Consider the following 22590-nt stretch of genomic DNA (forward strand, 5'->3'; position numbering starts at 1 on the left):
GTTGAAGCTAACGTACCAATAGTACATGAGAAGATTACACACACAAGTATAATCACCGAGATGATAGGACACCAGGGTATAAAAGGTTGAAGCTAACGTACCAATAGTACATGAGAAGATTACACACACAAGTATAATCACCGAGATGATAGGACACCAGGAGCTAACGTACCAATAGTACATGAGAAGATTACACACACAAGTATAATCACCGAGATGATAGGACACCAGGAGCTAACGTACCAATAGTACATGAGAAGGTTACACACACAAGTATAATCACCGAGATGATAGGACACCAGGGTATAAAAGGTTGAAGCTAACGTACCAATACTACATGAGAAGGTTACACACACAAGTATAATCACCGAGATGATAGGACACCAGGGTATAAAAGGTTGAAGCTAACATCCCAATAGTACATGAGAAGATTACAAACACAAGTATAATCACCGAGATGATAGGACACCAGGGTATAAAAGGTTGAAGCTAACATCCCAATAGTACATGAGAAGATTACACACACAAGTATAATCACTGAGATGATAGGACACCAGGGTATAAAAGGTTGAAGCTAACGTACCAATACTACATGAGAAGATTACACGCACAAGTATAATCACCGAGATGATAGGACACCAGGGTATAAAAGGTTGAAGCTAACGTACCAATAGTACATGAGAAGATTACACACACAAGTATAATCACCGAGATGATAGGACACCAGGGTATAACAGGTGGAAGCTAACATCCCAATAGTACATGAGAAGATTACACACACAAGAATAATCACCGAGATGATAGGACACCAGGGTATAACAGGTTGAAGCTAACGTACCAATAGTACATGAGAAGATTACATACACAAGTATAATCACCGAGATGATAGGACACCAGGGTATAAAAGGTTGAAGCTAACGTACCAATAGTACATGAGAAGATTACACACACAAGTATAATCACCGAGATGATAGGACACCAGGGTATAAAAGGTTGAAGCTAACATCCCAATAGTACATGAGAAGATTACACACACAAGTATAATCACCGAGATGATAGGACACCAGGGTATAAAAGGTTGAAGCTAACATCCCAATAGTACATGAGAAGATTACACACACAAGTATAATCACCGAGATGATAGGACACCAGGGTATAACAGGTTGAAGCTAACGTACCAATAGTACATGAGAAGATTACATACACAAGTATAATCACCGAGATGATAGGACACCAGGGTATAAAAGGTTGAAGCTAACGTACCAATAGTACATGAGAAGATTACACACACAAGTATAATCACCGAGATGATAGGACACCAGGGTATAAAAGGTTGAAGCTAACATCCCAATAGTACATGAGAAGATTACACACACAAGTATAATCACCGAGATGATAGGACACCAGGGTATAAAAGGTTGAAGCTAACATCCCAATAGTACATGAGAAGATTACACACACAAGTATAATCACCGAGATGATAGGACACCAGGGTATAAAAGGTTGAAGCTAACATCCCAATAGTACATGAGAAGATTACACACACAAGTATAATCACCGAGATGATAGGACACCAGGGTATAAAAGGTTGAAGCTAACATCCCAATAGTACATGAGAAGATTACAAACACAAGTATAATCACCGAGATGATAGGACACCAGGGTATAAAAGGTTGAAGCTAACATCCCAATAGTACATGAGAAGATTACACACACAAGTATAATCCCCGAGATGATAGGACACCAGGGTATAAAAGGTTGAAGCTAACGTACCAATAGTACATGAGAAGATTACACGCACAAGTATAATCACCGAGATGATAGGACAACAGGGTATAAAAGGTTGAAGCTAACGTAACAATAGTACATGAGATGATTACACGCACAAGTATAATCACCGAGATGACAGGAAACCAGAGTATAAAAGGTTGAAGCTAACGTACCAATAGTACATGAGAAGATTACACGCACAAGTATAATCACTGAGATGATAGGACACCAGGGTATAAAAGGTTGAAGCTAACGTACCAATAGTTCATGAGAAGATTACATACACAAGTATAATCACTGAGATGATAGGACACCAGGGTATAAAAGGTTGAAGCTAACGTACCAATAGTACATGAGAAGATTACACACACAAGTATAATCACTGAGATGATAGGACACCAGGAGCTAACGTACCAATAGTACATGAGAAGATTACACACACAAGTATAATCACGGAGATGATAGGACACCAGGGTATAAAAGGTTGAAGCTAACGTACCAATAGTACATGAGAAGATTACACACACAAGTATAATCACGGAGATGATAGGACACCAGGGTATAAAAGGTTGAAGCTAACGTACCAATAGTACATGAGAAGATTACACACACAAGTATAATCACGGAGATGATAGGACACCAGGGTATAAAATTTTGAAGCTAACGTACCAATAGTACATGAGAAGATTACACACACAAGTATAATCACGGAGATGATAGGACACCAGGGTATAAAAGGTTGAAGCTAACGTACCAATACTACATGAGAAGATTACACACACAAGTATAATCACTGAGATGATAGGACACCAGGGTATAAAAGGTTGAAGCTAACGTACCAATACTACATGAGAAGGTTACACACACAAGTATAATCACCGAGATGATAGGACACCAGGGTATAACAGGTGGAAGCTAACATCCCAATAGTACATGAGAAGATTACACACACAAGTATAATCACTGAGATGATAGGACACCAGGGTATAAAAGGTTGAAGCTAACGTACCAATAGTACATGAGAAGATTACACACACAAGTATAATCACGGAGATGATAGGACACCAGGGTATAAAAGGTTGAAGCTAACGTACCAATACTACATGAGAAGATTACACACACAAGTATAATCACTGAGATGATAGGACACCAGGGTATAAAAGGTTGAAGCTAACGTACCAATACTACATGAGAAGGTTACACACACAAGTATAATCACCGAGATGATAGGACACCAGGGTATAACAGGTGGAAGCTAACATCCCAATAGTACATGAGAAGATTACACACACAAGTATAATCACCGAGATGATAGGACACCAGGGTATAAAAGGTTGAAGCTAACGTACCAATACTACATGAGAAGATTACACGCACAAGTATAATCACCAAGATGATAGGACACCAGGGTATAAAAGGTTGAAGCTAACATGCCAATAGTACATGAGAAGATTACACACACAAGTATAATCACTGAGATGATAGGACACCAGGGTATAAAAGGTTGAAGCTAACATACCAATAGTACATGAAAAGATTACACACACAAGTAAAATCACCGAGATGATAGGACACCAGGGTATAAAAGGTTGAAGCTAACGTACCAATAGTACATGAGAAGATTACACACACAAGTATAATCACCGAGATGATAGGACACCAGGGTATAAAAGGCTGAAGCTAACGTACCAATAGTGCATGAGAAGATTACACACACAAGTATAATCACCGAGATGATAGGACACCAGGGTATAAAAGGTTGAAGCTAACGTACCAATAGTACATGAGAAGATTACACGCACAAGTATAATCACCGAGATGATAGGACAACAGGGTATAAAAGGTTGAAGCTAACGTACCATTAGTACATGAGATGATTACACGCACAAGTATAATCACCGAGATGATAGGAAACCAGGGTATAAAAGGCTGAAGCTAACATCCCAATAGTACATGAGAAGATTACACACACAAGTATAATCACCGAGATGATAGGACACCAGGGTATAAAAGGTTGAAGCTAACGTACCAATAGTGCATGAGAAGATTACACACACAAGTATAATCACCGAGATGATAGGACACCAGGGTATAAAAGGTTGAAGCTAATGTACCAATAGTACATGAGAAGATTACACACACAAGTATAATCACCGAGATGACAGGACACCAGAGTATAAAAGGTTGAAGCTAACGTACCAATAGTACATGAGAAGATTACACGCACAAGTATAATCACCGAGATGACAGGACACCAGAGTATAAAAGGTTGAAGCTTACATACCAATAGTACATGAGAAGATTACACGCACAAGTATAATCACTGAGATGATAGGACACCAGGGTATAAAAGGTTGAAGCTAACGTTCCAATAGTACATGAGAAGATTACACGCATAAGTATAATCACCGAGATGATAGGACACCAGGGTATAAAAGGTTGAAGCTAACATACCAATACTACATGAGAAGGTTACATGCACAAGTATAATCACCGAGATGATAGGACACCAGGGTATAAAAGGTTGAAGCTAACATACCAATACTACATGAGAAGGTTACATGCACAAGTATAATCACCGAGATGATAGGACACCAGGGTATAAAAGATTGAAGCTAACATACCAAAACTACATGAGAAGATTACACGCACAAGTATAATCACCGAGATGATAGGACACCAGGGTATAAAAGGTGGAAGCTAACATACCAATAGTACATGAGAAGATTACACGTACAAGTATAATCACCGAGATGATAGGACACCAGGGTATAAAAGGTTGAAGCTAACGTACCAATACTACATGAGAAGGTTACATGCACAAGTATCATCACCATATAGAAACACAAAACGAATCTAGAAAGAGCAGAATGAATCAGAGGTATATTTAAATTCCACTAACAACACTTCCTTCTCGACATATAGTATAGGAGAGGAGGATACTTATGAAACATTAGCCCGCCAATCATTCGGAAGAGGTTTCCAGATTACAGGAACATTAACCGCCATCAGAGAACAACCACGATGGGGGGATATTTGTTTAGAACAGGAAGCAGAGCATTGAACCTCCGCAACAAACAACACACAGAAAAGAAAGATGGAAAAACTAGAAGAGGAGTCAGAGGAGGAAGAAGAAGAAAGTATATCAGGAAAACACAAGAAGAAACAGAACATGACAACAATGACAACGTTATAATACATCTGAGTGACATCAAATTGACAAAGACACAACAAAAAGTATTAAACAGAGGGTCAACATTTGCTCCCACAGTAAAACTGAACAAATTCTAGAACTATGTAGAGCTGCACAAGTTTATTTGCAAATTAACATTAGCTAATTATCATATCAATCAACCAATCAGAATCAATCAAAAGGAGAACACAAATTTAAAGCCAGTTCACCAGGATCAGGAGGAACTGTACAAAAATAAAACAATACAAGATTCAGAACGAAGACATAAAAAAACATTTCTTAAAAAAAATATGAAAAACAGAAGGTTGAGGAGGCAGAAGAGATATAGAAAGAGTTGAAGGGATAGATAGGGTCACGCTACTCAGTCTTCCTGCTTGAATGCCCCTGTGGCTTAGAGTATGTGGGCAGGACTATACGTACATTGAAAGTTAGAATTTCTGAGCACATTTGTAATGTCAGGAAAGGACGGGGAACACACAGCCTATCACTACATTTTAAGGAAAAACATAACCAGCACCCAGAAGGTTAAAGATTCCCAGGGATTTCATTGGTAGAGAAAAACTGGAGAGGGGGGATTTTGAGAAAACATTAAACAGAGAAGAGTTAAAATGGATATTTAACCTGAAAACCTCGAAACCCTGTTGTTTAAATATAGAAAATTAAACTAAGGCAGTGATCAGCAGCTAAACTCATAGATAACAACCCCAGGACCACATAATCACTATCAACAATATTTATCCATTCCATAGAATTAATAACATTGCACCTATATATGGTAATTAGATGCCAAAATTTAAAGTATAGAATTTTTTTATGGGTAAAACAAGACATGAAATAAACTTATTTCTCCAATCAAATATGGCACCAGTACAATTGGAACCTATTCAATATGGAGTAAGGTACATCCCACAATAAAGATGGCACCATAATTATGCACTAATATAAGGACACCACAACAAAGATGGCGCTCACTGATTTTCCTAAGAAAGGCCTAACGGCCGAAATGCGTTGACAGCTACCAGACTTCATTTGCACTAATTAACATCACACCAACCATTATCTCTAGAGTATCCCAAGTCTCCGCGCAGTTGGTCGAGTCGAGTGGCCGGTGCATAGCTGAGACCCAGGTTCCACAGAGTCTCGCGATAATGCGGCAATTTGGAAGTGTTGTGGTGAGGTAACGTCTAAATCCCCTTCACAGAGAGGACCCAGACGTCATCAGCCAGTGTCCAGCATCATTCCCTGCCATCCAAGTGGGCATAGAGGGGGAATATAACCATGTGGCGAGCGTAGCGAGCCACCGTGCCCGAAGCGTAGCGAGTTCGTGAGGGGACAACAAACTTGTTTAAGTGGGGACAAAGTACTTCTTTAGCTGGCTGTCAAGGGCAGGAACTACACTTCCGCCCTCACTCACGTCACTTCCAGGTCCCTAGCACGAAGGGAAAATACAGCCAACCATTGTGGTGAGCCGGTCAGGACACTGCTCACAGTCAGCATGTGCAAATCCTCACACAATAATGACTAGTGGTGCAGGAAGCAGGTGGACAGAGGTCATGGAAGATCATCGCACTGCTCACCTGGAGGTGAGCACAACAGGACCAGGGTAAGCTGTGCAACCGGGGGTACGGGCTGCCGCCCCACCGGAACACCCACTGACTACTGACTATTTTTTTTTATGAAGTCCGGACTGTGCTAATACATTTATTGGTCACCAGAGTGACATTGTTACCCAGTAATATTGCATATTTCTTTATAATTTATACAGTAGATGGCCACATAGGAGCATTATCATGCAGAGCAACGATCCATGTGTGATTACTAATAAATATATTAATTGGTTTGAATGGTCTTAAACATGTTTATCTGGAGGGGTATTAGATTACCATAAACTTAGATGAACAGATTGACCAATCAGCTGAGTGAGGATCTTCTTCCCTGCTTATTGATATTTATATGATTTACACGCCATATATTTACATACGTTTTTCACATTTCCACTCATTTTATACATTTATATAATAAGACGAGCGCAGACCTCTATTATGTATTTCAGTTGTAGTAGGGACGGGGTACCTTATAAGGTCATGCAGCTGACCAATAAGAAATCCAGTGCAGCGCAGGTTACCCCCTTGAGCAACACATGAATTCCTTTATACAATATGATCAGAGAATTGAAGATTGTGGTCATGTCTGCACTTTGACACCACAAAAATTGAATGTTTCTCACGCAGAAACACATTTTCATGATATAATAATTCAGGGTTTTTGCTATTTAATCTTGTAGCACAACTACAGTTAGACCCTGCAGAACTCTGCCATGGTTGGGAAGTCTTAGTCACACTGTAGGAGTTAGACCCTACATATCTCTCCCATGGCTGAGAAGTCTTGGTCACACTGTAGGAGTTAGACCCTGCATATCTCTCCCATGGCTGAGAAGTCTTAGTCACACTGTAGGAGTTAGACCCTGCATATCTCTCCCATGGCTGAGAAGTCTTAGTCACACTGTAGGAGTTAGACCTTGCATACCACTCCCATGGCTGAGAAGTCTTAGTGACACTGTAGGAGTTAGACCCTGCATATCTCTCCAATAGCAGAGAAGTCTTAGTCACACTCTAGGAGTTTTACCCTACAGGTCTCTCCCATGGCAGAGAAGTCAGAGTCACACTGAAGGAGTTAGACCCTGCATATCTCTCCCATGGCTGAGAAGTCTTAGTGACACTGTAGGAGTTAGACCTTGCATATCTTTCCCATAGCTGAGAAGTCTTAGTCACACTGTAGGAGTTAGACCCTGAATATCTCCAATGACTGAGAAGTCTTAGTGACACTGTAGGAGTTAGACCCAGCATATCTCTCCCATGGCTGAGAAGTCTTAGTCATGCTGTAGGAGTTAGACCCTGCACATCTCTCTCATGGCTGAGAAGTCTTAGTTATGCTGTAGGAGTTAGACCCTGCATATATCTCCTATGGCTGAGAAGTTTTAGTCAAACTGTATGAGTTAGACCCTACAGATCTCTCCCATGGCTGAGAGTCTTAGTCACACTGTAGGAGTTAGACCCTGCATACCTCTTCCATGGCTGAAAACTATTAGTCACACTGTAGGAGTTAGACCCTGCATATCTCTCCCATGGCTGAGACTTCTTAGTGACACTGTAGGAGTTAGACCCTGCATAACTCTGCCATGGCTGAGAAGTCTTAGTGACACTGTAGGAGTTAGACCCTGCACATCTCACTGTAGGAGTTAGAACTTATGGAACTCTCCTATGGCTAAGAGGTTTTAGTAACACTGTAGAAGAGATTATTGTTTTAATGGGTTTGTGTATGAAAACTATGGCTGACTGCACTATTCACTTGAATTCACTGCAATTGAGCTCATAAGTTAATGGAGCACCCTCCATTCTCCCCTTTATATATAAGGCTAAACACTTTATTCTAATTACATTTAATTTAATTGGTTAGAAGAAATAAATAAATAAAAATATTAAACCAACTCCTGTAGTTCTAATGCAGAAAAAAGCAAAATGTAGGTGCACACTCTAAGCACTAAGAATTCTGATTATCAAAATATTTATAATAAACTTCATCAATTAATGGTTTTTATCTTCAAATAATGTAGTATATAAATATAATGATAAAAAAGCAATTTGGTACATAAATGAGTGTCCAGGAGTTACTCCTGGAATAAAACACAAGCTACATATGGAATCAGAATCCAAAACACAAAGAAATTCCCAATAGGACACTCATGGACAACATGTGTTAAAATATGTTAAAAGTTAAATACTTTATTGGGTATGATTAGAATATTACCCTGACCTACTGACAAAAAAATAATACAAACAATACAATAAGCAAAATATGTGACCCAAAATGTGAGAAGATAAAAATAATTAGTAAAAATAAGAAAAAACTGTTATTAAAATCATGTTGACATAATAATATTCTCTATTAGTCAGAAATTGTGCCAGTAAAAATGACAATTTATACTACTGCTTACATGGATAGGATAAAATTTGTTTGATATTAGTTAATCCCTTTCATACATTTAATACATTTAATAACATATTATTAAAATATTATTGTAGAGAAATTTTCACCTAGTTCTTAGTTCAAGATTAACCTAGAGCTGAGCAATAATAGTTTTCTAGAATAGATTGAATATTGAAGTATCCTGTGGTGAATAGGACTGCAGAACAGTATATAGTTGCTCACTCAAGATGTAACTAATGAAAATACTGTATGATAGGATGAAAAGCATCAGATACAGATCTGCCCAGCTACTTGGTTGCTCATGGTGTGACATGCAGGCCTCTGTGTCACGTCATGGACTTGTGGCGTACCGTGGTATTCTTCAACGAAGGATACGCTACGGCATGTAATACAGAGCTTAACCACTGGGTGGCGAGTGCTCCACTGTTGTACTGAATGCCTTGTACTGAATGCCATACTGTTAAACTTACAGTAAATTGGATGGATATCACATTCACAGCATTTGCATGTTTGCACAACCAATATTTTTAATGTCACATACAGTACTGTACTTTCAGTAAGATCTTATAACAGGATGCAAATCAGTACACATACAGTATTGTACATAACTGAACAGTAGAGAAGTTGCCCGAGTTGTTATCACGGTATAACCGATACTGTAGATTAATGAGATGCATGCACAGCTTTCACTGAGATGGGACGAATTACAGTATGACAATTTTTTTTATAATTAAAAACAGCAGCAGGAGGAGTGCACAAGGATGAGGCCACTCTGTGCGGTTCTTAATATACTGTACTGTAGCTGGCATGTGGGCTAGTGGTTAGGTGATCACTTTGCAAGAATAATGGTCCCGGGTTCGATCCCTGGAAAATAATATTTTTTTTTTGGCACTGTTGGCTCTGGACACTATAGTGAAACTACTGTAGTAGTGTTGTACTGTAATACTGTAGTGTTGTTGTTGAAAAGGCTGCTTAAAAGTAAGACATTACAAACTGATTGTGAGTGCAAACTTGCATCAATGTCTGCACTGTGGTGGCTGTCAGCTCCGAGAGGTTGCAATGGGATTTCTTGCACATGCCCAGTTGTGGGGTAAAAATGGGATCTATGGCGCCAAGCCATACGCCATGTACCGCTATGCCATACTGTATATTAATAACTTATGGTGTTTCTGCCCTTGTGTTCTGAAAAAGGCTACTAAAACTGCGCAAAATAGCATCTATTTTGATGCTGCCCTAGACTTGGACACTATAGTGATTTCATGAGTTCAGAAGTTGATAGTGAGCTTTGTATGAGAGAGAGGTCTGTGTATTGCAAACTGACTGTGCGTTTAAATCACAAACTTGGGTCAATGCCAGCACAGCATTGTGGTGGCTGTCAGCCATGTCCAAGGGGTTATAAATGTGTAGGAGCATTGCAATGGGACTTCTGGCACATGCCCAGTGGGTCGGGAGTTATACACAGTGCATCAGGCCCCTTCCCCCAAAGCTGTGGTGGCTGTCAGCCATCTCCGAGGGGTTAGAAATGGCATCTCTGTTGCATGCCCAGTAGGAAGGTTGCGATGGGATTTCTGGTGCATGCCAAGTGGGTCGGGAGTCATACACAGTGCATCAGGCCCCTTCCCCCAAAGCAAGGAAGAGCCTCTCATTACCATAATAAAAGACACTTTGTTAATCCATTTACTGTAAGCAGTCAGCTCTGCCCTTGTGTTCTGAAAAAGGCTACAAAAAGTGACCATTGCCAAGGACACCATCCCCCGTCTGCTAGGACATCTAGTGTGCTGCTATGAATGTGTCTGTACTGTATACAGTATTAATAACTTATGGTGCCATTGAATTTGCACTCTTGCACCACTCTCTACGCTGTCCCAGACTTGGACACAATAGTGATTTCATGACTTCAGAAACTGGTAGTGAATGGGCTCTGTATGAGGTCTCTCTATTACAAACTGCACAAAATAGAGTCGATTTTGATGTTGCCCTAGACTTGGACACTATAGTGATTTCATGAGTTCATAAACTGATAGTGAGCTCTGTATGAGAGAGAGGTCTGTGTATTGCAAACTGACTGTGCATTTAAATCGCAAACTTGTGTCAATGCCAGCACGGCATTGTGGTGGCTGTCAGAATCATGACCCGCTACTGTATGATCTTCCATACTGTACGCCATGGCATAGCGCTACAAGGGTATGGCTATGGCGCAGCGCCACTGATAATGCATTGCAACCCCTCCACTGGGCATGCGCCAGAGATCCCATTTGTACTGTAACCCCTCGGAGCTGGCTAACAGCCACCACAGCGCCAACTGTGCAGACATTGACGCAATTTTGCAGTTTAAACACACAGTCAGTTTGTAATGCAGAGACCTCTCTCTCAAACAGAGCCAACTACCAGTTACTGAACTCATAAAATCACTAAAGTGTCCAAGTCTGGGACAGCATCGACATTGATGCATGTTTGCACTCTAATTCACAGTCAGTTTGTAATACAGAGACTTCCCCCCCAAAATAAAGCCCACTACTCTAGCACTTTCTGAAGTCATGAAATGACTATTGTGTACAAGTACTGTAAGTTTGGGACAGTGCAGAATGGCACAAGTGTGAAAATTCAACAGCATACAGTACTGTACTGTAGGAATGCAGACAACTGGGCATGCACAGTGATGATCTTCCATATGCAATGGCATAGCGCTACAGTACTTGGTTTATGGCTTGTCTCCACTGGGCATGCGACACACATTCCATTGGCATTGTAACTCCTCCACTGGGCATGCACCAACCACGCTGACATTGACGCAATTTTGCGGTTTAAATGCACAGCCAGTTTGTAATGTAGAGCCCTCTCTCTTAAACAGAGCCCTCTAACAGTCGCTGGTCATAAAAAATCACTATAGTGTCCAAGTCTGGGACAGCGCCGGCATTGACGCAAGTTTGCGTTCTAAGGAACAGTACAGTATGTACAGTAATAAAAATATCCAACTTTCACTGTTTGTCTCCCGAAGCACCGGGCATGCGCTCCACATGTACTGTATTGAATACTGAATATTTTAAGAGAAGATTTTAAAAATAATAATAAAAAAAAAATATATATTTTCAAGGTCTCGAACCCATGGAACAAGAAGAAGGGAGAAATGGATTAGACTAAGCATTACACCACTAGGCTACATGCTTCACCCATTACTACAGTTCTGTAGTTTGTAAAGTAATGAAACCACTACAATGTCTAAGTCTGGGACAGTGCTGACAGTATTTACATTGGCGCAAGTGTGATTTCAACCGCACAGTCAGTGTGTAATACAGAGCTTAATGATTTAACACTTTATTAGACATTCTTCTACCGCTGTATTATACATTCCTGATTCCATGTGGAAAACGCTTTAATACTGTATAGTGTACCGAATCATCACTTCTGTCAGCCAATCATTGGGCGGTGATACAGAACATACATTGGAAATCACACACATGCGCTATGTAGTTTAGGAAAAGTGACACCTGGTGGGCAAAAAGTTGTATTACACGTAATGACTTTTTTCCAGCGTTACGCTATGCTACATTACTAAACTTTCTGTGTGGTGCGACTCATGGCGTGGTGTGTGGCGCACCATGCGTGGTGTGAGAGATAACACTATGATGAAACATAATACCTGGACACATCTGTAGCAGTATTGGATACAATGTGGCAGAAGAGTGAAGTGTGACATATGTACTAAGCACTTGTACATAAACCTACTAGGCTTAGTACTTCCGGTGTGCAATGCAGTATTCTCAGCATTTTCCAATTGTCATGTGTTCTTGGAATTTAAATAGATTAGTCCTTACAATATCTGTTGACAATGTAGCCATATTGGATTCTAAAGATTCTACCAGGCAATCAAATTCAGATGGTAAATTCTGCAGCACTGCATTGCTACTTCCTCATCATGTAAAACTATAAGGTGTACAGATAAAGTACACTCTATTTACTGCGCTGGTGTATATAGAATATAATGATAACAACAATCTAAGTCCATATACATATATGCTCTTTATTAAGGAATTGTTTGAGGCTCAATTTGTAAAAATTAAATTTTAATATTACATAACTAATACAAAATGTATTTAATTAAAACAGTTTAAAAAAAATAGTACAATATAGCATTTTACAGCCGTAATTCATTTATAAGATATACTGTGTCTATATGGTCCAGTGCAAAAAGAATTAGTATCCAGCTGTTCCAATCAGGGAATGTGTCTAGTCTGCACTTATGTAATACAGATCTCAGATATTGGACACACAAAGGCCCTCATTCAGACCTGGTCGCAGGCGCTGAGTGCTCGCAACTGGGTCAATGTTTAGGCCCTGTGCACGTGCAGCGGCCCCACTGTGCGATCGCAAGCCCCAGAGCGAGAGAGAAATTCTTTTGCTCTGGAGCTCACTACAAAAGGGCCGGCTGTCGATGTTGATCGACAGCTCGGCCTGTTTTGTAGGCGTGGCGGGGGGGTGGTTACATAAACTGAGGCGTTCATTAAGGAACGCCTGCCGTTTTGTGGGCGGCCACACTGACATCAGCAGTGATGTCAGTGGGGAGCTTCCTGCTTGATCAGAGCAGGAAGCTCCCTGGGGCTTGCGGTTGCCGAGATCCAACCTTAGGGTCTCGTCGCAAGCCCTGATCAACCTGGTCGGTCGCTAAAGCTGTGGGTGGTAACCCACAGCTTAGCTAGTGACCAGGAGGCCACACTTAAAAATATAAGTGGCCTCCCTCATTCAGAACGAGTGCTTGCTTCTTGCGAGCGCCTCTGAATGAGGGCCAAAGTCTTCTGATCTTGTTTATAAGAAAAGCATTGGAAGTGTCAGAAGGTAAAAGTGAATAATATAATTACCGGCCTAGGTATGATGATCTTGCAATGGCCGTAACCAGATCAGATGCTGAAAATTATCCTTGTGGTAGGCTACAGCCATTATATTTGCCGATTAAGGAGCCATGATGTCCGTCTGCAGTGGTGGCTAATGGGGCAGATGTATGAAGCTCTGGAAAGTGATAAAGTAGAGAGTGATAAACAACCAACCAATCAGCTACTAAATGTCATTTTTCAAACACAGCCTGTAACATGGCAGTTAGGAGCTGATTGGTTGGTCGTTTATCACGCTCCACTCTATCACTTTCCAGAGCTTAGAACATCTGCCCCTAACATTCTTCTGCAAGTGGATTTAGTTACCCTGACCATGATCAGGATGGAGAGCTTGGTCAGGTCTGTACTCATAAACACTTTCGCAGCCAGTTGAGAGTTGGATCAGCAGTAAACTCAGGTGCAAGTATAGTCATATCTCGTATAGACAGATTAGCCGGCTAGTATAGTTATGTCACAGTTATGTTCTGCACAGAACAGCGTGTGTACTTCCTCATCATCGACTTGGACTCCCACGGATGTTATTTGCTAAAATATTGACATTATCTTCATGATGTAGTCAATCATACTTTAGTATTCACTCAATTTAGTGTTATACGGTATTGACCTGTCTGCAGAGTGATACACATTTCATATGCTGACACCTTTCTTTGAATTATGGAATTAGCATGTTGTTCCACACTCAAACCTATGGTTCCCATGGCTCTAGCTATATCATCAGGATTAGGACAGTCACCTGGATTAGTGGTGGTCTTGAATAGCCTCTCATGTTTAAGTTGCGTCTCAATAGCAAACTTCCATGTGGCATAGTTCTTTGAAACTCTTAATTTGGTTAAGCTCATGCTGGGTGATGCTGCAGTGTACATACTGTGTGCTGAACCAAATGCAGGACTCTGTATACTTCAAAAACAGGGTACCATGGCGTTTGTGGTGCCTGGGCCCATAAACATCCTATTGGCAAATGACAGATATGTCAATACCCAATGAGGCTTTAAAACTTAAAATTAACTTAGATAATAACACGGACACAGATGTGGCATTAAAAACTGGTCGGCCTTTTAATTAAAAATATCCACAATGAACTTTATATATGGTGGCAATCGAAAGAGATATGCAGACTTCAGGGCTAATATCTCCAATAAGAAAACAAAAATACTTGCCTAGGCCAATATCTACAATCAGATGACAACAAAATACTTGCCTGGCCAATTGTCCATTTCAAAGGCAAGTACATATGTCACTAAATCCCAAAACAATACTCCAAGGCCCAGTTAGAGAAACTGAGACCGCTCAACCCTGGGAAGGAAATCAGCCAAAAAGTACATTACAGGGGAGAGAACCTATTAAACAATCTCACTGACACCTAGGCTGCTGTTCTTTCTTGCCTTCTCACCAATAGAAAAAGGTTAAAAACTACAAAAGACAAACAGAGGAGGACACAGTAGACCAGGAGCACTGGTGGTATGGATAGTGCAGGGGGAAGATACAGCAGCTCTCAGTGACCCTGTACCCAGCATATGGGTGAGCAGCCAGTGTCCGTGTCACTAAGGTGGAGGAGGGGGCAGGAGACAGGTGCTGGTGGTAAGAATAGTACAGGGGATGACACAACAGCTCTCAGTTACCCTGTACCCAGCATATAGGTGAGCAGCCAGTGTCCATGTCACTAAGGTGGAGGAGAAGACAGGTGACAGGTGCTTTTGGTAAGGATAGTGCAGGTGAAGACACAACTCTGTGACCCTGTACCCAGCATATAGGTGAGCAGCAAGTGTCACTAAGGTGGAGGAGAAGACAGGTGACAGGTGCTGGTGGTAAGGATAGTGCAGGGGAAGACACAGCAGCTCTCAGTGACCCAGTACCCAGCATATGGGTGAGAAGCCAGTTTCCATATCACTAAGGTGGAGGAGGAGACAGGTGCTGGTGGTAAGGATAGTGCAGGAGAAGACACAGCAGCTCTCAGTGACCCTGTACCCAGCATATGGGTGAGCAGCCAGTGTCCGTGTCACTAAGGTGGAGGAGGAGACAGGTGCTGGTGGTAAGGATAGTGCAGGGGAAGACACAGCAGCTCTCAGTGACCCTGTACCCAGCATATGGGTGAGCAGCCAGTGTCCATGCCACTAAGGTGGAGGAGGAGAGAGGAGACAGGTGCTGGTGGTAAGCATAGTGCAGGGGAAGACACAGCAGCTCTCAATGACTCTGTACCCAGCATATGGGTGAGCAGCCAGTGTCCATGTCACTAAGGTGGAGGAGGAGGAGACAGGTGACAGGTGCTGGTGGTAAGGATAGTGCAGGGGAAGACACAACAGTTCTCAGTGACCCTGTTCCCATCATATGGGTGAGCAGCCAGTGTCTGTGTCATTAAGGTGGTGGAGGAGACAGGAGACACGTGCTGGTTGTAAGGATAGCACAGGGGAAAACACAGCAGCTCTCAGTGACTCTGTACCCAGCATATGGTTGAGAAGCCAGTGTCCGTGTCACTAAGGTGGAGGAGGAGACAGGTGCTGGTGGTAAGGAGAGTGCAGGGGAAAGATACAACAGCTCTCAGTGACCCTGTACCCAGCATATGGATGAGCAGCCAGTGTCCGTGTCACTAAGGTGGAGGAGGAGACAGGTGCTGGTGGTAAGGATAGTGCAAGTGAAGACACAGCAGCTCTCAGTGACCCTGTACCCAGCATATGGGTGAGCAGCCAGTGTCCATGTCACTAAGGTGGAGGAGAAGACAGGTGACAGGTGCTAGTGGTAAGGATAGTGCAGGGGATGACACAGCAGCTCTCAGTGACCCTGTACCCAGCATATGGGTGAGCAGCCAGTGTCCGTGTCACTAAGGTGGAGGAGGAGACAGGTGCTGGTGGTAAGGATAGTGCAGGGGAAGACACAGCAGCTCTCAGTGACCCTGTACCCAGCATATGGGTGAGCAGCCAGTGTCCGTGTCACAAAGGTGGAGGAGGAGACAGGAGACAGGTGCTGGTGGTAAGGATAGTACAGGGGATGACACAGCAGCTCTCAGTGACCCTGTACCCAGCATATAGGTGAACAGCTAGTGTCAGTGTCACTAAGGAGGAGGAGAAGACAGGTGACAGGTGCTGGTGGTAAGGATAGTGCAGGTGAAGACACAACAGCTCTCTGTGACCCTGTTCCCAGCATATAGTTGAGCAGCCAGTGTCAGTGTCACTAAGGTGGAGGAGAAGACAAGTGACAGGTGCTGTTGCTAAGGATAGTGCAGGGGAAGACACAGCAGCTCTCAGTGACCCTGTACCCAGCATATGGGTGAGAAGCAGGTTTCCTTATCACTAAGGTGGAGGAGGAGACAGGTGCTGGTGGTAAGGATAGTGCAGGGGAAGACACAGCAGCTCTCAGTGACCCTGTACCCAGCATATGGGTGAGCAGCCAGTATCCATGCCACTAAGGTGGAGGAGGAGACAGGAGACAGGTGCTGGTGGTAAGGATAGTGCAGGGGAAGACACAGCAGCTTTCAGTGACTCTGTACCCAGCATATGGGTAAGCAGCCAGTGTCCATGTCACTAAGGTGGAGGAGGAGACAGGTGACACGTGCTGGTGGTAATGATAGCACAGGGGAAAACACAGCAGCACTCAGTGACTCTGTACCAAGCATATGGGTGAGCGGCCAGTGTCCGTGTCACTAAGGTGGAGGAGGAGACAGGTGCTGGTGGTAAGGAGAGTGCAGGGGGAAGATACAACAACTCTCATTGACCCTGTACCCATCATATGGGTGAGCAGCCAGTGTCCTTGTCACTAAGGAGGAGGAGGAGACAGGTGCTGGTGGTAAGGATAGTGCAGGGGAAGACACAGCAGCTCTCAGTGACTCTGTACCCAGCATATGGGTGAGCAGCCAGTGTCCATGTCACTAAGGTGGAGGAGAAGACAGGTGACAGGTGCTAGTGGTAAGCATAGTGCAGGGGAAGGCACAGCAGCTCTCAGTGACACTGTACCCAGCATATGGGTGAGCAGCCAGTGTCCGTGTCACTAAGGTGGAGGAGGAGACAGGTGCTGGTGGTAAGGATAGTGCAGGGGAAGACACAGCAGCTCTCAGTGACCCTGTACCCAGCATGTGGGTGAGCAGCCAGTGTCCGTGTCACTATGGTGGAGGAGGAGACAGGTACTGGTGGTATGGATAGTGCAGGGGGAGGATACAACAGCTCTTATTGACCCTGTTCCCAGCATATGGGTGAGCAGCCAGTGTCCGTGTCACTAAGGATGAGGAGGAGACAGGTGCTGGTGGTAAGGAAAGTGCAGGGGAAGTCACAGCAGCTCTCACTGACCCTGTACCCAGCATATGGGTGAGCAGCCAGTGTCTGTGTCACTAAGGTGGAGGAGGAGACAGGTGACAGGTGCTGGTGGTAAGGATAGTGCAGGGGAAGATACAGCAGCTCTCAGTGACTCTGTAACCAGCATATGGGTGAGCAGCCAGTGTCCGTGTCACTAAGGTGGAGGAGGAGACAGGTGCTGGTGGTAAGGATAGTGCAGGGGGAAGATACGACAGCTCTCAGTGACCCTGTACCCAGCATATGGGTGAGCAGCCAGTGTCCGTGTCACTAAGGTGGAGGAGAAGACAGTTGACAGGTGCTGGTAGTAAGGATAATGCAGGGGAAGACACTGCAGCTCTCAGTGACCATGTACCCAGCATATGGATGAGCAGCCAGTGTCCGTGTCACTAAGGTGGAGGAGGAGACAGGTGACAGGTGCTGGTGGTAAGGATAGTGCAGGGGAAGACACAGCAGCTCTCAGTGACCCTGTAACCAGCATATAGGTGAGCAGCCTGTGTCCGTGTCATTACGGTGGAGGAGGAGACAGGTGCTGGTGGTAAGGATAGTGCAGGGGGAAGATAAGACAGCTCTCAGTGACCCTGTACCCAGCATATGGGTGAGCAGCCAGTGTCTGTGTCACTAAGGTGGAGGAGGAGACAGGTGCTGGTGGTAAGGATAGTGCAGGGGAAGACACAGCAGCTCTCAGTGACCCTCTACCCAGCATATGGATGAGCAGCCAGTGTCCGTGTCACTAAGGTGGAGGAGGAGACAGGTGACAGGTGCTGGTGGTAAGGATAGTGCAGGGGAAGACAAAGCAGCTCTCAGTGACTCTGTACCCAGCATATGGGTGAGCAGCCAGTGTCCATGTCACTAAGGTGGAGGAGGAGACAGGTGCTGGTGGTAAGGACAGTACAGGGGGAAGATACAACAGCTCTCAGTGACCCTGTACCCAGCATATGGGTGAGCAGCCAGTGTCCGTGTCACTAAGGTGGAGGAGGAGACAGGTGCTGGTGGTAAGGATAGTGCAGGGGAAGACACAGCAGCTCTCAGTGACTCTGTACCAAGCATATGGGTGAGCAGCCAGTGTCCATGTCACTAAGGTGGAGGAGAAGACAGGTGACAGGTGCTAGTGGTAAGCATAGTGCAGTGGAAGACACAGCAGCTCTCAGTGACCCGGTACCCAGCATATGGGTGAGCAGCCAGTGTCAATGTCACTAAGGTGGAGGAGGAGACAGGTGCTGGTGGTAAGGATAGTGCAGGGGAAGACACAGCAGCTCTCAGTAACCCTGTACCCAGCATATGGGTGAGCAGCCAGTGTCTGTGTCACTATGGTGGAGGAGGAGACAGGTGACAGGTGCTGGTGGTAAGGATAGCGCAGGGGAAGATATAGCAGCTCTCAGTGACTCTGTAACCAGCATATGGGTGAGCAGCCAGTGTCCGTGTCACTAAGGTGGAGGAGGAGACAGGTGCTGGTGGTAAGGATAGTGCAGGGGGAAGATACAACAGCTCTCAGTGACCCTGTACCCAGCATATGGATGAGAAGCCAGTGTCCGTGTCACTAAGGTGGAGGAGGAGACAGGTGACAGGTGCTGGTGGTAAGGATAGTGCAGGGGAAGACACAGCAGCTCTCGGTGACCCTGTAACCAGCATATAGGTGAGCAGCCTGTGTCCGTGTCACTAAGGTGGAGGAGGAGACAGGAAACAGGTGCTGGTGGTAAGGATAGTGCAGGGGGAAGATACAGCAGCTCTCAGTGACCCTGTACCCAGCATATGGGTGAGCAGCCAGTGTCCGTGTCACTAAGGTGGAGGAGTAGACAGGTGCTGGTGGTAAGGATAGTGCAGGGGAAGACACAGCAGCTCTCAGTGACCCTGTACCCAGCATATGGGTGAGCAGCCAGTGTCCATGCCACTAAGGTGGAGTAGGAGACAGGAGACACGTGCTGGTGGTAAGGATAGCACAGGGGAAGACACAGCAACTCTCAGTGACTCTGTACCCTGCATATGGGTGAGCAGCCAGTGTTTGTGTCACTAAGGTGGTGGAGGAGACAGGTGACAGGTGCTGGTGGTAAGGACAGTGCAGGAGAAGACACAGCAGCTCTCAGTGACCCTGTACCCAGCATATAGGGGAGCAGCCAGTGTCCATGTCACTAAGGTGGAGGAGGAGACAGGTGACAGGTGCTGGTGGTAAGATTAGTGCAGGGGAAGACACAGCATCTCTCATTGACCCTGTACCCAGCATATGGGTGAGCAGCCAGTGTCCATGTCACTAAGGTGGAGGAGGAGACAGGTGACAGGTGCTGGTGGTAAGGATAGTGCAGGGGAAGACACAGCAGCTCTCAGTGACCCTCTACCCAGCATATGGATGAGCAGCCAGAGTCCATATCACTAAGGTAGAGGAGACAGGTGACAGGTGCTGGTAGTAAGGATAGTGCAGGGGAAGACACAGCAGCTTTCAGAGACCATGTACCCAGCATATGGATGAGCAGCCAGTGTCCATATCACTAAGTTGGAGGAGGAGACAGGTGACAGGTGCTGGTGGTAAGATTAGTGCAGGGGAAGACACCGCAGCTCTCAGTGACTCTGTACCCATCATATGGGTGAGCAGCCAGTGTCCATGTCACAAAGGTGGAGGAGGAGACAGGAGACAGGTGCTGGTGGTAAGATTAGTGCAGGGGAAGACACAGCAGCACTCAGTGACCATGTACCCTGCATATAGGTGAGCAGCCATTGTCCATGTCACTAAGGTGGAGGAGGAGACAGGTGACAGGTGCTGGTGGTAAGGAAAGTTCAGGGGAAGACACAGCAGCTCTCAGTGACCCTGTACCCAGCATATGGGTGAGCAGCCAGTGTCCGTGTCACTAAGGCGGAGGAGGAGACAGGTGACAGGTGCTGGTGGTAAGGATAGTGCAGGAGAAGACACAGCAGCTATCAGTGACTCTGTACCTAGCATACAGGTGAACAAACAATGTCCATGTCACTATGGTGGATGGGGAGACAGGTGACAGGTGCTGGTGGTAAGGATAGTGCAGGGGAAGACACAGCAGCTCTCAGTGATCCTGTACACAGCATATGGGTGAGCAGCCAGTGTCCGTGTCACTAAGGTGGAGGAGGAGACAGGTGCTGGTGGTAAGGATAGTGCAGGGGAAGACACAGCAGCTCTTAGTGACACTGTACCCAGCATACAGGTGAGCAGCCAATGTCCGTGTCACTAAGGTGGAGGAGGAGACAGGAGACAGGTGCTGGTGGTAAGGAGAGTACAGGGGATGACACAGCAGCTTTCATTGACCCTTTACCCAGCATATAGGTGAGCAGCCAGTGTCAGTGTCACTACGGTGGAGAAGAAGACAGGTGACAGATGCTGGTGGTAAGGATAGTGCAGGGGAAGACACAGCAGCTCTCAGTGACCCTGTACCCAGCATATGGGTGAGCAGCCAGTGTCCGTGTCACTAAGGTGGAGGAGAAGACAGGTGACAGGTGCTGGGGGTAAGGATAGTGCAGGTGAAGACACAACAGCTCTCTGTGACCCTGTACCCAGCATATAGTTGAGCAGCCAATGTCAGTGTCACTAAGGTGGAGGAGAAGACAGGTGACATGTGCTGGTGGTAAGGATAGTGCAGGGGAAGACACAGCAGCTCTCAGTGACCCAGTACCCAACATATGGGTGAGAAGCCAGTTTCCTTATCACTAAGGTGGAGGAGGAGACAGGTGCTGGTGGTATGGAGAGTGCAGGGGGAAGATACAACAGCTCTCAGTGACCCTGTACCCAGCATATGGGTGAGCAGCCAGTGTCCGTGTCACTAAGGTGGAGGAGACAGGTGCTGGTGGTAAGGATATTGCAGGGGAAGACACAGCAGCTCTCTGTGACTCTGTACCCAGCATTTGGGTGAGCAGCCAGTGTCCAAGTCACTAAGGTGGAGGAGAAAACAGATGACAGGTGCTAGTGGTAAGGATAGTGCAGGGGAAGACACAGCAGCTCTCAGTGACCCTGTACCAAGCATATGGGTGAGCAGCCAGTGTCCCTGTCACTAAGGTGGAGGAGGAGACAGGTGCTGGTGGTAAGGATAGTGCAGGGGAAGACACAGCAGCTCTCAGTGACCCTGTACCCAGCATATGGGTGAGCAGCCAGTGTCCGTGTCACCATGGTGGAGGAGGAGACAGAAGCTGGTGGTAAGGATAGTGCAGGGGGAAGATACAACAGCTCTCAGTGACCCTGTACCCAGCATATGGGTGAGCAGCCAGTGTCCGTGTCACTAAGGTGGAGGAGGAGACAGGTTCTGGTGATAAGGATAGTGCAGGGGAAGGCACAGCAGCTCTCAGTGACCCTGTACCCAGCATATGGGTGAGCAGGCAGTTTCTGTGTCACTAAAGTTGAGGAGGAGACTGGTGACAGGTGCTGGTGGTAAGGATAGCGCAGGGGAAGACACAGCAGCTCTCAGTGACTCTGTAACCAGCATATGGGTGAGCAGCCAGTGTCCGTTTCACTAAGGTGGAGGAG

Source organism: Taudactylus pleione, unplaced genomic scaffold (genome assembly GCF_031769625.1).
Source record: "Taudactylus pleione unplaced genomic scaffold, aTauple2 ptg000267l, whole genome shotgun sequence".
Taxonomy (NCBI): Eukaryota; Metazoa; Chordata; class Amphibia; order Anura; family Myobatrachidae; genus Taudactylus; species Taudactylus pleione.